Below are 13,807 nucleotides of genomic sequence, written 5' to 3'. Positions count from 1 at the left end.
TCCTTTGAGTTCAAATAGTTATTGTGGTCAAGCATTTTACTTCTACTTATATGTTATAATTTTTGCTTTAAATAGTCAATTATCTTTTAAAATTTTTTTAAATGAGGGGAAAGTCTTTTATATTAACTCATGTAGTTATCATTTCTGGCACTTTTCATTCTTTAGCATAAATCCAAGTTTCTATGTGGTTTTGGTTTTTTATGCCAAAGAAATTGCTTTAACATTTCTTGTAATGCAGTTCTGCTGGCAACATTCTCTCAGCTTTTGTTTTCTTTAGCCTTCATTTTTGAAAGATATCTTCTCTAAATATAGGATTCTATGTGACAGACTTTTTTTTTCTTTCTGCACTTTAAAAATGCCCTTTCATTGTCTTCTGACTTGCATAGTTTCTAATTAGAAGTTTACTGAATTTTTGTCTTTGTTTCCTTATACATAACCTACCTTTTTTTCCACCAGCTGCTTTTAATCTTTTCTTCTTATCACTAGTTTTCAACAATTTAATGTCGTCTTTTGCAGTGGTTTTTGTGAGCATGTGGGAATGTGTGTGTTTATCCTGCTGAGGGCTTACTGAGCTTCTTGAGTCTCTGGATTTATAATTTTCATCAAATTTGAAAATACTTTCAGCCATATTACTAATAATTTTTCTATCACCCCTCTCACCCTCCTCTCATCTGGAACTCCAGTTACACATATATTAGAATATTTGGTATTAGCCCACAGATCACCAAGGCTCTCTGGTTTTTTCTTTTTTTTTTTTTTGGTTTTTGTTCTTCGTGTGCTTTATTTTGGCTAGATTCTACTATGTCTTCAAGTTTACTCATCTTTTCTTATGAGTGCCTAATCTGCTTCTGAGTGTTAATCTGATCCAGTGAAAATTTTATTTCAGAAGTTGCAATTTTAATCTCTAGAAATTCCATTTTTATGTCTTTAATTTCTCTCTTTCAGCATATAGAACATATTTATAATAATTGTTTTAATATTTTGACTGCTAATTCTACCATCTCTGTCATTTTTGGCTTTGTTTATTGACTTTTTTTCCTGAAAATGTAATAGATTACATTTTCCTACTTTGTAATATGTCCTAGTTCTCTTGCTAGTTCCAACGCATCTTCATGCTCTTCCTGCCTACTCTTTAAGTGCTGATGTTCCCAGCACTTAAGACGTAGGCAGGAAGAGCATGAAGATACCTTGATGCTATTATTGGCTCCTCCTTTTCTGCTGTGCATTCTCTCCCTGGCTGATCTCATCTGCTCCCAAAATTTCAGTTACCATCTATATGATGGTATACTCCGATTATATCTTCTGCTGTCCAGATTTCTCTTCAGAGCACTAGATTCATATATATAACTGCCCACTCCACTTCTCCACCTAGATTCAGAGCCATCTCAAACTCAGCATATCCAAAATGAACTCGTCAAATTCCCCCTCAAAATCTGCTCAATGTCTTGTATTCCCTAACTCAGTGAATGGCATCACTAGCTCATAATCATATAAGCCAAACATCTGTGAGTCATCATCTTTCTCATTCCTTGTAGTAGGTATTGTGGTTCTCCCCTTCTCAGCCTCCATTCTTCTTTTTCTAGGTAATCACCTCAGTTTTCATTGGGATATCCACACCTTTTCATCACAGCTTTGGACCTAGAGGCAGGGCATATGTCTTTATCCTAATATAACTAGCCTCATGCCATCCCCTGGCCACCATGAATCAATTCTTGAGGCTTCTGGGAAAGTTTTCTCTCCTTTCTAAAAGAGTTTTCATAAATACTCGCTCTTCTTCTCTTCTTGGACCTAGATGATGAAACTCACAGCCACAAGAATTGTTGGCAACTGTAAAGCCAATACTAAGGAAAGAAAAGCAGTGAAACAAGAAAGAAACGTGTCCTTAATGACATCACTGAGCTGTTGAATCATTCAGCCCTGTAGCCCATCTTTTCACTGGACTTTCTATCTAGACAGGTCAATATTGGTTTATTGGTTAAGCCAGTTAGAGTTGAGTTTTTTGCTGCTTGCAACCCAAAGCATCATTTGATAACTTTCCTTCACCCTTCACCCCCAGACACAGGCAATTTACTCACTAGGTTCTAGTAATTCTATTCCTTGAATAGTGTCTGATTTCCCTCAGTTCTGTCTCCTGCCACTGCCAGTGCCAGTTCAGGCTCTCATCTTTTTTTAAATGCATAAAATGCATTTCTAAAATGTATACCTTACCAAAATTTCATCTGCTTCCAATCCTGGCATGGCTTTCCCTTGCTTCTAGAAAAGACTCTACATTCTTTGCATATTGTACAAGATTCTTCATGATCTGTCTCCTTTACCTTCTCGTGTCTCCTTTTGCCACTCCCTTCAATCCCATCCTACCACAGGCAATGCTGAACTCTTTGCTGAACCAAAATACTCTTTGATCTCACGCCTCTAGCACTTTACTCTCGCTGCCCTAACCGTAACCCTAACCTATGCTCCCAATGCTCTCACTCACTTCTCCTTTCTCCTTCCTCCACCAAAGCACACAAACACACTAACTCCTAGTCATCCTCAAGTTTAAATGTTCTTTGAAGCATTTCCTGACCCTGCCTGAGTCTGGGGTAACTGTGTCAAGGCACCTAGTGTACTTTCCTACTAAAGTATTTATCACGCTGAGTTTGTTTATTTACCTGGCTCCTCCTCTGCACAGTAAGCACTTTGAAAACAATAAATCCTTCTTTTACATTCCTGTATCTCTATTTCTGGGAACTAATAAAGTGCCTGAGACATAGTATACTCAATAAATGTTTTTTGAATGAATAATTATGTGGTCTGCAAACATAAGGATACTTGATCTCGAAACTCTCTATCCGAAAACCTTAACTTTTCCTGTGTTTCTGATTTCTAAGCATTAATCTTTTTCTTCCAGAATATGGGGTTCTAGGTAGGCAGAGAAGGAAAACAAAAGAGCTTGGAACAGGTTGCCTATAGTCCTCTGGAGATCCAGTAACATGTCCTGCCTTTCACCAGGCTCCTCCACCACCTATTCACACCTGGGTGCCCTGTGTGGGTGTCGACTTAGCTGAGGAGCCCAACAGCATACTCAGACCTTGGTTCAGATTTCTCTTATTGCCAAGTGAAAGTTGGCCAATGTATACACCGTAAACAATGTTCAAATTTCCACTTATCTTTTGAACTTATACTTTATGAAATTAGTATTTCTTAAAAATTGTAGGCCTTAAAAAAATAAAAATAAAAAATAAAAAATAAAAAAAATTGTAGGCCTTAAAATTTTAGAAATCTGGATTATTTTGCACTGATCAAGTAAGATACAGCGATCTTAATCCCGAGCTTTACCTTTACTGGCCTTAAAGTTAGATGTGACTAATTGAGCGAAGAAATGAACTACCAGAATCTGACAGTGGCAATGTTCCTAACCGTTTTATAACCTAATTAACTGTTAAGTTATTGGAAGCAACTACCTTTCTACAAGTCTTAGGTTAAAAAAAACAAAAACAAGCAAAGAAAACCTTGAATTTAAGGCAGAGAGGATTCGCCTGAGGGAAGGGAGGGAAATGGGTATTCGTGATTCCGAATTTATGGGATAAAATTAAGCAGCAGGGAAGACCGAGATATGGTGAGGAAGTCAGATTTCACTGGGCACTTATGAGTGGTGAGGGTAGGAGTTGGAGGTGGAGCGAAGTAAGAAGGACTAGCAAAGAGCGGGATCCCTAACAGCACCATAATACAAGGAGGGCCTTGTTCAGCCAGGAGCAGCGCTGAACACGTTCCCTTCCTTAGTGTGTCGGTGAGCATAGTAACAGTGGGGCCGAGCCTCTCCCCTCGAGCATGCGCAGTGCAGAGCGAGCACGGAAACGTCAAGGTACACCTTTTTTCTTCAGAGAACTACAACTCCCAAGAGACCACTCGGCGCCGCGGCACCGCCTCCCGCTGTGGCCCTGCCCCCGTCCCCTCCCTCCGGCCCCGCCCTCCAGCTAGTCTCCTCCCCTCCCTCCGAGAGTGTGTCAGTGACCCAGAGGCGGTGTGAGGTGGAGGAACCGTCGGGGGGCGCCGCCGCCGCCGCCTCCAGCAGCAGCAGAAGCCGTGCCGCGCGTTCGGATTTGCCTCGAGCCCTCCGGGAGCGCATCACAAAGCGGACCCCACGGCTTTCCCTCCGCCCGCGGCTTCTCCAGCGCTCGGCTCTGCGGCCAACTTCCTCTCGCCGGGCTCGGCCGGCAGGCGAGGAAGGCTGCGGTGGAACGCCGGGCTGTCTGCTCGTGCTCCTCGCGCACGCACCCTTCACCCCCCTCGCTCCGGGTCTCGGGGCCGTGCTGGGATTCCGGCCACCAGCAATTGTCCGGTGAGTGTGGCCGCGGCGTGCCGTGGGAGGGGTCGCGGCGGGGCCACCGAGGGATGCGGGCCAGGCGGGCGCGTAACTTCCTCGGCGGCTTCCCCCGGCGGCCGGCCGGCTCTCCCCGCCCGCCTGCGCGCCCCCGCGCCGGAGGCGGCCGGGAGAGGAGTTTGCGGCGCCTGTATCCCGCGCTCTCGCAGGAGGAAGCGCCTTTGTCAGGAGCTGGCGGGCGCCCCCTCCCCCTCCGCCTGAGTGCGGGCGCTCGGCGGCCAAGTCCGAGCCCCGCACCCTACGCCCGGCGCCGGGCCGCCAGCTGCTGGAGGGGAGCTCCGGGGGGGCGGGGAGCAAGATTGGAAAAAAGAGAAACAAAGGGGGTTGTGGGCTTTTGTTTGTGCGAATCTGATAACTTCTTCCTTCCTTACATAACACAGACTTCCAAGTTAGTCATTCTTTTTATTGTTAAGATTATTGCCATCATCTTTGCGTGTCCTTCGCGTTTTCTTTCATCTCTGGATCTCAGAGCACTTAAAAACACTAATTAATTACACCTCCGGGGCCCCTACGAAACATGTTAATAAGCCCGTTTCTGTAAGTGGGTAAACTGAGGTCCAGAAGAGCTCTCTAATTGATGGATACGCTTGCTGTTCCACCGCACCTGGTGTCTGAGGACCTGAAAGCATCTATGAGTAAGAACTCGTTCTTCAGTGCCCCGTGGAAAAGTTAAAGATGCTCATTTTACTTACAGGCGAACTAAAGTCTAAAAGAAGTCGGGGTGATTGTTAGGTAGTTCAAACAATAACTCTTCTTACATAGTGTTTGAATCTTAAAACCTCAAAAGAGTCTTGAAAAATGCTCCGAGTGGGGAAAATACTGTACATCACAAACTCACCTCACCCATCTACTTTTATTTTTGTACAAGCAGGTCTCTTACAAGGCGGGAGAGCAGGGATGGGGGATGGGGGTTGGGGGAGGGAGGGCAGAGATTTTTTTAATGTAGGCTTAGCAGATTTTAGTCACTACGCGCAAGGAAATGTCTTGGTTTTAATAGCACCAACAACCTTCCCATCGTTTGTTTAGTCATCAGATAATTGAGTGAGCACTTTATCCATAAGGCGCTCGTTGTGCTAAGAACTGACGCTTGAAGTGTACGAAACGGTCATCTGTTTGTTTTGGTTCAAAGACTGTGTACTTCTCTTACTCTGCAAAATGTTATTTTGTTTTCTTAGCAGCTGATCTTTTGTTTTTGAACTGGCTTTGTCTTTTTCTACATTGAATATGTGTTACTTTTATAGCCGAGCAGAATCGTAAGAATGTTGTTGTTGTTGTTTAGTTTGCATAGTAGTGTGAATTTAAATTTTTAAATTGTGGAGAAGGTTCAGTTTCTCCAGTTCTTCGGTTTCAGTTTATGACGTTTTCTTTGTAGCTAACAGAGAAAATGTTTTCTCGGTGTGATCAGATTTATATCTTTCAAAACATTGTCCTTCTTGTACAAATACAGCATATGAATTCCATATGTTTTTTATTCACATCAAAAACCTCTTCTGGAGGAAGATACATAATTCTGAGGACAGGTTTGTTTATTTTGGTAGTTGAACCAAACTGGAAGGTACTAAAAATTTAAATCAAGCATCATTTCTACTAGTTATTTCCTGAGATGAATAATGATCAGAACTGCAGTAACAGTACTTCTCTTACCCTAAATTCTCTTGAATTTAATTTTGTATTTTATAGTTGCCCCCAGATTTTAGATTCTGGTGGTCCCATCAGAAAAGGAAAAGACATTTGTTATTTTAATATTTTTTCCCCAATCCTCTAACCTGTCCCCTTTCTGTAGTATGTTGAAAGAGATCTTGAGTTTAAAAAATTGAAAAATAAGTTGTTTGGAACATACAGTTAAGTGTATGGAAAATTGTATGTAGTGAAGTGGTTATAATACTTCATCTAATAAATTTAAGACTTTTAAAGAGAAAACTGCCACCTAGGTTTTTATTAATATTATAGAAGTGCTGTAATGTAATAATAGTAGTATTTATTGACTTGAAAAAAAGTGATCTGGGAATTGTGCCTTAGTGGCGGATTTGGGGGGGGGGCGGAAATCTGTGCTCTCCTTAAAATTTTCATTTAGGTGACCTTACAGTTGGTTATGTTGAACTTTTTCTGTAGCGTTTACAAACCAGATTTGCCAGAGGCATTTGTACTTTAATGTAGTTACTAACACAATGTCTGCTCAGTCACTGGAGTCCAAAGACAGAAGTTAGTGTTGACTGTCAAAGGCTGGCATTGCAGGTTTCCTAGTTTCTTTGGGACCCCTTAAAGGAAATGAGTGAAAAGTACAGGCCAGGGAACTGAGTCTAGTACTGCTGAGCTACTGAGCCAAGTTTCAAGGGGAAGCCTGAGTGTGTTTGCCTTTGTCTTTGTTTCAGCTTCCTTTCAGGTTGTCAAAATGCCACTTGTATATGAAGAGTTCTGTCAATTCACAGTATGCCTTATTGTGGTTGTCCAGTAGGTCAGATGATAAGGACTATAGTAGTCCTGCTCTGTGAACAATTGTTTTCAGACAGAAGCTTCTGTAACTGATAGAGATTTTAAGCTGGAGGAGGTAGAATTGAAAACTATCCTAACATTCTCGCATACATACATCTTACCATGGCGTATCAATATAGACCTATTCTCATATTTGTTAAATCAGAAAGGCTTATATGGATTATTTCATCTGTTTTAACTGTATATATGAAAACATAATGACAAACACATGATGGCACTGAGAGATGGTTCTAGGAGTTTCTTTGGAAAAATCATCTTATTTCATAAAGTTACATTTGTGTCTTTTAATTGAGGAGAATAAAACAAATTTAAAAGCCAGTAGAAAGAAGAAAATCAGTAGAATGAAGGAAACCTGGTGAAGATGTTTTTATAGAGTACAATATTACAGATTCCTGACAACATTGTGTAAGGGACAAAATTCTAGCTAAAGTCTGTGAACAGTGAATTCCACTTAGCATTTTCTGTTTATAGATCTCTAGCCATCTTTTCATGATTCTCTCTAAATATATCACACAGGAAAAGTAAATGGAAAGCATTCTTTCAAGGGATTTGGGTTGTTGGAGGTTTTTTTACACATGTGGTAGTGGAGATTTATTGTTTTTCTTTAAGTTTGACCTCTGCCAGAGAACATTTTCCCCAGACTAATGTGTGGGAACTTCAAAACAAGAAAAATTGGACACTGAAAGAACTAGATATAATTTCAAGTTGTACCACTAGCTTTTTTTATGTTCTCTTGAAAGATCCCTTCTAATAATTGTTCCTTCCAAAGGCTGAAAATAATTGCACTTAGTAGGTCCTACATAGTTTTTGTTTTTGCTGAATGAATTTACAAGTAATAAAGAGAAAGCACAAGATTTCCTGAGTCAGAGAATTTCTGCTTTTTTTCTTTTTAAATAGAAGTAACTGATGAACATATGATTGGAGCCCTTCAATTAGCATAGCTTCCTTCAGAAATAAACTTAAGAGGAAAAGAGCTTCGTCAGGTGATTTAAGAGAACTGAATTGCAGATGAGTCTAAGAACACCTGATTATTTTTTCAGAATGTTGTACATGATGTTTTAGGTTTTTTGCCACAGTAAACTCCGTTTCAGAGAAGTAGAGTTCTACATGTCACTCCTTGTATCACGCCTGTAATGCTTTTTTACACCTCAAAATACCATTTACAGAAAAATAGAATATGTTGCTGGTGCCTGTGGGAAAATCCTGATGTTTGTCATCCCTCAGTTAATCGTGACCATTCATGTAGTTAAAAGTTTTTAATTGAGTACACATGTAATTTACTTCCTTTTCAAAGAATTTATTGCTGATTTTTATTTTATAATGAACCTCTTGGGATGTTGCTAGTTCTAAAAATATGTAGTACCCCCCAGTTTCCCACCATGTTCTGCAGTTTGTTTTTCTATTAATTTTTTGGCTGCAATTTGCTTTTTCCCCTAAATTGTCTAACATGAGCTAAGAAATGTTTAAACATACTTGACAAGAAATACAGTCAGTAATTTATTATGCTAAGCTTCAGCTAAATTTCCAAATACAAGGTATGTTGAATCTGTTTTAGAGATAGAAGTATACTTATTTTGAAGGGGGCTAAAGCAGGGATATGGCCAATAGATTTCATCTTGGGTACCAAATCTGATTGCCTGGTGGTGATTGCCTGGAGTGTTATGTTTAGAAAATTGGGAGTCCTGGTTCAGACTCAGCAGGAGTGAGTGCTGTGATCAGCAATTTCTGCAGTTGGGTGGGCGGTGGGCTTTTGGCATTAATGCCAAATACTCATTTTGTACTTATTGGATGCCTTTTATGTGTCAGACACTGGTCTAGATGCTGATATCACACAGACTAAAATCTCTGCCTTATGGTGTTTACATTCTAATAACAAGACACAGACAATAAAAAGGTAAAATATTTTGTGTTTTAATGACAAATGACCTGGTTTCTTTAAAAAATAAATAACAAGAAATGGGGGGGGGGGCGGATATAAGATTAAAAGCAACTAAAGGGGCATATCCACCAAATGTATTGTGTGGACCTTAGATCCTGCTTTGAGCAAACTAACTGTAAAAGGACATTGATGAAAATTTTGGGAAATTTGGACATTGATGGGTATTTAATAAAAAGGAATTGTCAATTTTTTAGGGTGTAGTAATGTTTTATGGTTTTAAAACAAGAGTCCTTACCTTTTGGAGGTATATTTATGAATTAAAATATGATATCTGGATTTTTTTACTTTAAAATAATTTGCAGGGGAGAGGAGCATAGATGAAACAATATTGGCCATATATCGAAAAATTTTTGAAACTAGATAATGGATACATGAGATTTCTTATATTCTCTCTACTTTTGTGTATGTTTGAAAATTTCCATAATTAACAGTTTTACACATACAAATAAAGCAGAAAGGGGGAAGAGGGAATATGTGGGATGTGAGTATGGGATGGGAGTGAGAAGGTGATAGTTATTTGAGTAAAGACCTGAAGGAGGTGAGGGAGTAAGCCTTGCAGGTAATCTTGGGGCAGGACATTCCAGGTGGAGGGAACAGTGAGTACGGTGACCCTGAGATTGGAGCTTGATTGGAATGCAAGAAATTACAAGAAAACCAGTGTGTCTGGGTTAGAGTGAGAGAGAATAGCAGGGGATAGTCAGAAATATAAAGGAAGGGTAGAGGAGACCAGATGGTATAGGACTTGGTTGTCCATCCTTCCTTTAAAGTAAGGATATTTATTTTATACATTTATCTAAAATAAGTCTAGTTTAGTCCCCCTGGAAGCTCTACACTTATTTCAACAATACTAGCATTACTCAAATTTTTTTGGTTCTTTTTTTTTTTTTTAAATTGCCTTCTAAGCCAGTTTAAGAGCCACACATGAACAGAGCTCATTACTTTCTATTTCCGCCTTGTTTTTAAGGAAAAGGGGGGTATTAGCCACATGATACCTTATTTATCAGATATGACTCAGAAAGGATTTTGACAGAAAGAAAATAGGAAATAACTTCAGGCTGTTTGTAAATGTCAGATCTACTCTGAGAAGGCCATTACTGTTTCTGAAAATCAGATCCACCCATAGACTAAAGAGGAATTTTAATAATGTTCTGGACAATTGTAGCATCATTTAAAGTAAGGATATAACCTGTGAGAGTGACTAATATGGAAGAGACTATACTCATTTGGATATTTAAGTTCTGTCTCATACATTAAAACACGCAACATATACATACAAGACAATGCATATTTCTTAAGTATTCAAAACAGTCATTGCTGATAAGTTTCATTTGTGTCATGCATCCAAGACTGAAGAGATGGCATTTATCGTTGTAATGAAATTGTGTAACTTTCTTGTTGCAATGGCATACACTTGGGAATTGAAAGACTAGCACACGTTTAGTGTTAGGAATCTGGCTTTCAAGTCTTCTTGTATTCATGCTTCAAATCTCAGATTAGTAATTTTTTCAAGAACATGCTGATTTCCCATAAAGAACTCTTTTTAAATCTTTTTTTTATAATAAATTTATTTATTTTATTTTTGGCTGCGTTAGGTCTCCGTTGCCGCGCGCGGGCTTTCTCTGGTTGCGGTGAGTGGGGGCTACTCTTCGTTGCGGTGCGTGGGCTTCTTACTGCGGTGGCTTCTCGTTGCAGAGCACGGGCTCTAGGCTCGCGGGCTTCAGTAGTTGCAGCACGCAGGCTCAGTAGTTGTGGCCCGCAGGCTCACTAGTTGTGGCACACGGGCTTAGTTGCTCCACGGCATGTGGGATCTTCCCGGACCAGGGCTCGAACATGTGTCCCCTGCATTGGCAGGCGGGTTCTTAACCACTGCGCCACCAGGGAAGTCCCTCTTTTTAAATCTTTATTAAAATTATAGAAATATCAGTCCTCATCCTCCAAATATTTGGAAGCCCCACCCCCAGAAAAAGCCCTCCATAAATATGGGTTTTTTAAATCTACTTAAAGGGCAATATACATGTAGAGATTACTAGTTTTGAATATTTTTATACTAGTTCATTTTTTTTTTATAAGAATAAGTTTTCCAACCTGAGAAACTAAAAATATTTCAGTGATTTTTACTCTACTGATAACACTGAATAAAGAAAACATCCTTTTTCTAGTTAATTATGCATAACGGGAAGGCACAATATTTTCTTTAACCAATAATGTGTAGAATATAATGGGATTAAGTAGAATTTGTGAAATGTTATTATATAATAGATTGCAAAAAGTGACCACTAAGCATATAAGTATATAACTGTATAAGGAATACTTTAACAAAGCTTCCTATTTTTCAGAAAATTGTTAGGAATCTAGTTCTTTAATTCACTCAAGAGTTTTTGTCCCTTTGGTGCATAGATAGATAGATAGGTAGATAGCCAAACCCTTTCTTCATATACTGCACATACTATTAGGATTGAGCTGCTAGGCTGGATTATTTAATGCGTTTTAAACACTAACCTATGAGCATGGAACACAGAGCCCATGTTTAATTTCTGGGCTTTCCACTAACTCTGAAAGTCTTTTAAAAGCTATCTTTGGTTCATCTGTAAAATAAAAGTGGTGGTAGTTTTTCAGAAAGGACTTTGAAATTCTAAGGTGGTGACTGTACTTATGTGTGGCTCGTTTTAGAAATAGCTTTCAGTCTTTTGATTTGGTGGTAGGATTATGAATCTGTTTTTCATTTCCATTTTTGTGGAATAAATAACTTCTGAGGGAGGAGGAAGAGAAAGAGAGAGAGGGGAGGGAGCAAGAGAAGGAAGGAAAGAAAAAAATTGGTTCTCACAAAATAGTAAACATGACCATGGATAGATAATTCTTGTAACTTGAATCTATTTAAGTGTCCATGACCTAATGAGCTAAGACTCAAACTTATAAATGAAGTAGAGAATAGTAATGATAATACACCTTCCATTTTAAGAAAAAAAGTTGCTTTGCAAAAGGCACATGTTATATTTCATGTTGACTTAAACATTATGACCATGATAAAGCCTGTACTTCATCTTGGAATTGATGATGATGATTAACAGTAGTTAAGAATTATATGGAAATTCAGTCTATTACTTAAGCTCTATAGATGGTTACAGCATCAGGTTCTAGGTTATTCCTTTCACCTTGTGCATTGCAAATACTCATATTCCACATCCCTGCCTCTCTCACTTCATCTGTCTCTCGTGCTCATCTCTCCATCACTCTCACTGGCTCTGTTTATCTTCCTTTGCCAACTTTAGTAGTGCCCATTGCTCTTATACAGTGTTTTCTACATTTGTCTGCCATTTTTTATATTTATAAAGAGGGCTTGGAATGAATTAAGGGCCTAAAAGAAGTGACATGTAGATGGCAAGTATAACACTTTTCCTATTTGTGTCTTATGTGCTTAGCTTCTTTTTATCTTGTGCTGTTTTTGGTGTGTATTCTGGTTGAGGGATGGTATATTGCATTAGCTGGCACTAACTGACCTATAGGATGGAATACTTTTTGAACTCAGTAATGTAGGAAATAGTAATAAACTCATTGATTTGAAAGCCTCATAAGTTAATCCTGCATCTATCCAGAATCTATACTTAAACTAGCCTAGTGGAATTTCAAAAGCTGTTTTCAGCTCTTGGTGTATGTTGTTGTCTTTTCTGAAAATGTCAAACAATCAGGGACTTCATCATTACTGTAATAATAGTTAATCATAAATGGCCTTGGGGAAAAACTGTGTCTAGACTCATGTTGAGCTGCTTTTTGACAGTCGAGAGGAAAGTAGAAAAAGATAAGTAATATGGTGAAGTCATTTATAACTTCTTCCTTCCATAGAATGAAATATGAGGTGAGTGGCCCTGATTTTTTGCTAGTTGTAGTGTTCAACATGTCAGTTGGCTTAATCTTCAGAAGGCACAATTAAGTTTAATTTTAGTTTTTAACAATAAACGAAAACAATTGGAGGTGTGTGGTTCTTCAAAACCTTATTAGTGTTGTATTCCTGGTTCTTGGCAGATACTATCCACAGTACTTCATGTTTCTGGGGATTTATGCCAGATTTAATGAACTGCATGTACTGGAAACACTCAAAGCTGATTTTCTTTAATTTTAGACTGCAGTTAACATAATGGATTTTTCTTCGAATTGTCTCTCACTACCATACTTTAAAACTTACCAAAGGACCAAAACATCCAAATTACAAAGTTAAGTTTATCATTCATGAGAAAATGTGTGAAATGTGTCTCTTTTATAAAGTTCTGGCTGCTTCTAATTAGGAACCACAGCCCTATAGACAGACTTCATGTATCTGAAAGCTTTTCAAATTTACTTATTGCTTTACTGTAATTTTCATTTAAAATGGGATGATTCAGTCTCTGAATTAGTCCTATCAGTTCACTGAAGGAGTTATGAATTTTGAGGTGGACTACCTTTTTTAAATTTCATCACCAACAACACTTCCTCAACAAAAAGTAAATCCCATTTTGCTGAAGCTTCTTGATTTTATCTCTTGTAGAAATGGCACGCCAGTTTATCTGCATATAGTTGAGCTCTTAAAAGACCAGTCTTTTAAGGCTTCCGCCAGAATTTGCCTCTTGAAGCTGTGTTTAAAATGGCTTCCAAATAGGATTTGGTAGTTTTCAAAACTGAATAGGCTGTTAATGATTCAGTATGCCCCATCATTCTCCTCCTACTTCTTAAATTGAAAGCTCCTTCATAGCATCTAGGTGCCCTGAGTCATCATGGCTAAATTCTAAAGAAGAATTGTCAAATGGAAAAACTTGCCGTGAAGTAAAATTGTCAGAAAACAATCTTGAGTCAGAGATAATTCATTGATCACAGTGATACAACTTAGAGGTTGTGGGCTTCATTTAAATCTTTGAATGTACTTACATGTAAGTTCTTATCATAGGACTTGTAAATTCTGAGGACTTATTTTATCCCCAGTTAAATTTTAATTGGTTTGATTTTTGTTATCTATTACACAAAAATGATTTATTATTATTATT

General features: G+C 38.7%; 1 protein-coding gene across 1 annotated transcript in view; it reads left to right on the top strand.

The window, feature by feature from the left end:
• Window positions 1–4,001: 4,001 nt before the first annotated feature.
• The window catches only part of PELI1 (pellino E3 ubiquitin protein ligase 1), a 50,300-nt gene continuing 40,494 nt past the window's right edge, over window positions 4,002–13,807 (top strand). The window contains exon 1 of the mRNA XM_061210500.1: window positions 4,002–4,321. The gene's annotated coding sequence lies outside the window, so the exon portion shown is untranslated. The remainder of the gene's footprint in view (window positions 4,322–13,807) is intronic.

This window comes from Eubalaena glacialis, chromosome 14, assembly GCF_028564815.1.
Source record: "Eubalaena glacialis isolate mEubGla1 chromosome 14, mEubGla1.1.hap2.+ XY, whole genome shotgun sequence".
NCBI classification, from domain to species: Eukaryota; Metazoa; Chordata; class Mammalia; order Artiodactyla; family Balaenidae; genus Eubalaena; species Eubalaena glacialis.
Note: the sequence above shows the minus strand (reverse complement) of the source record. Positions and strands in the feature narration are given on the sequence as shown.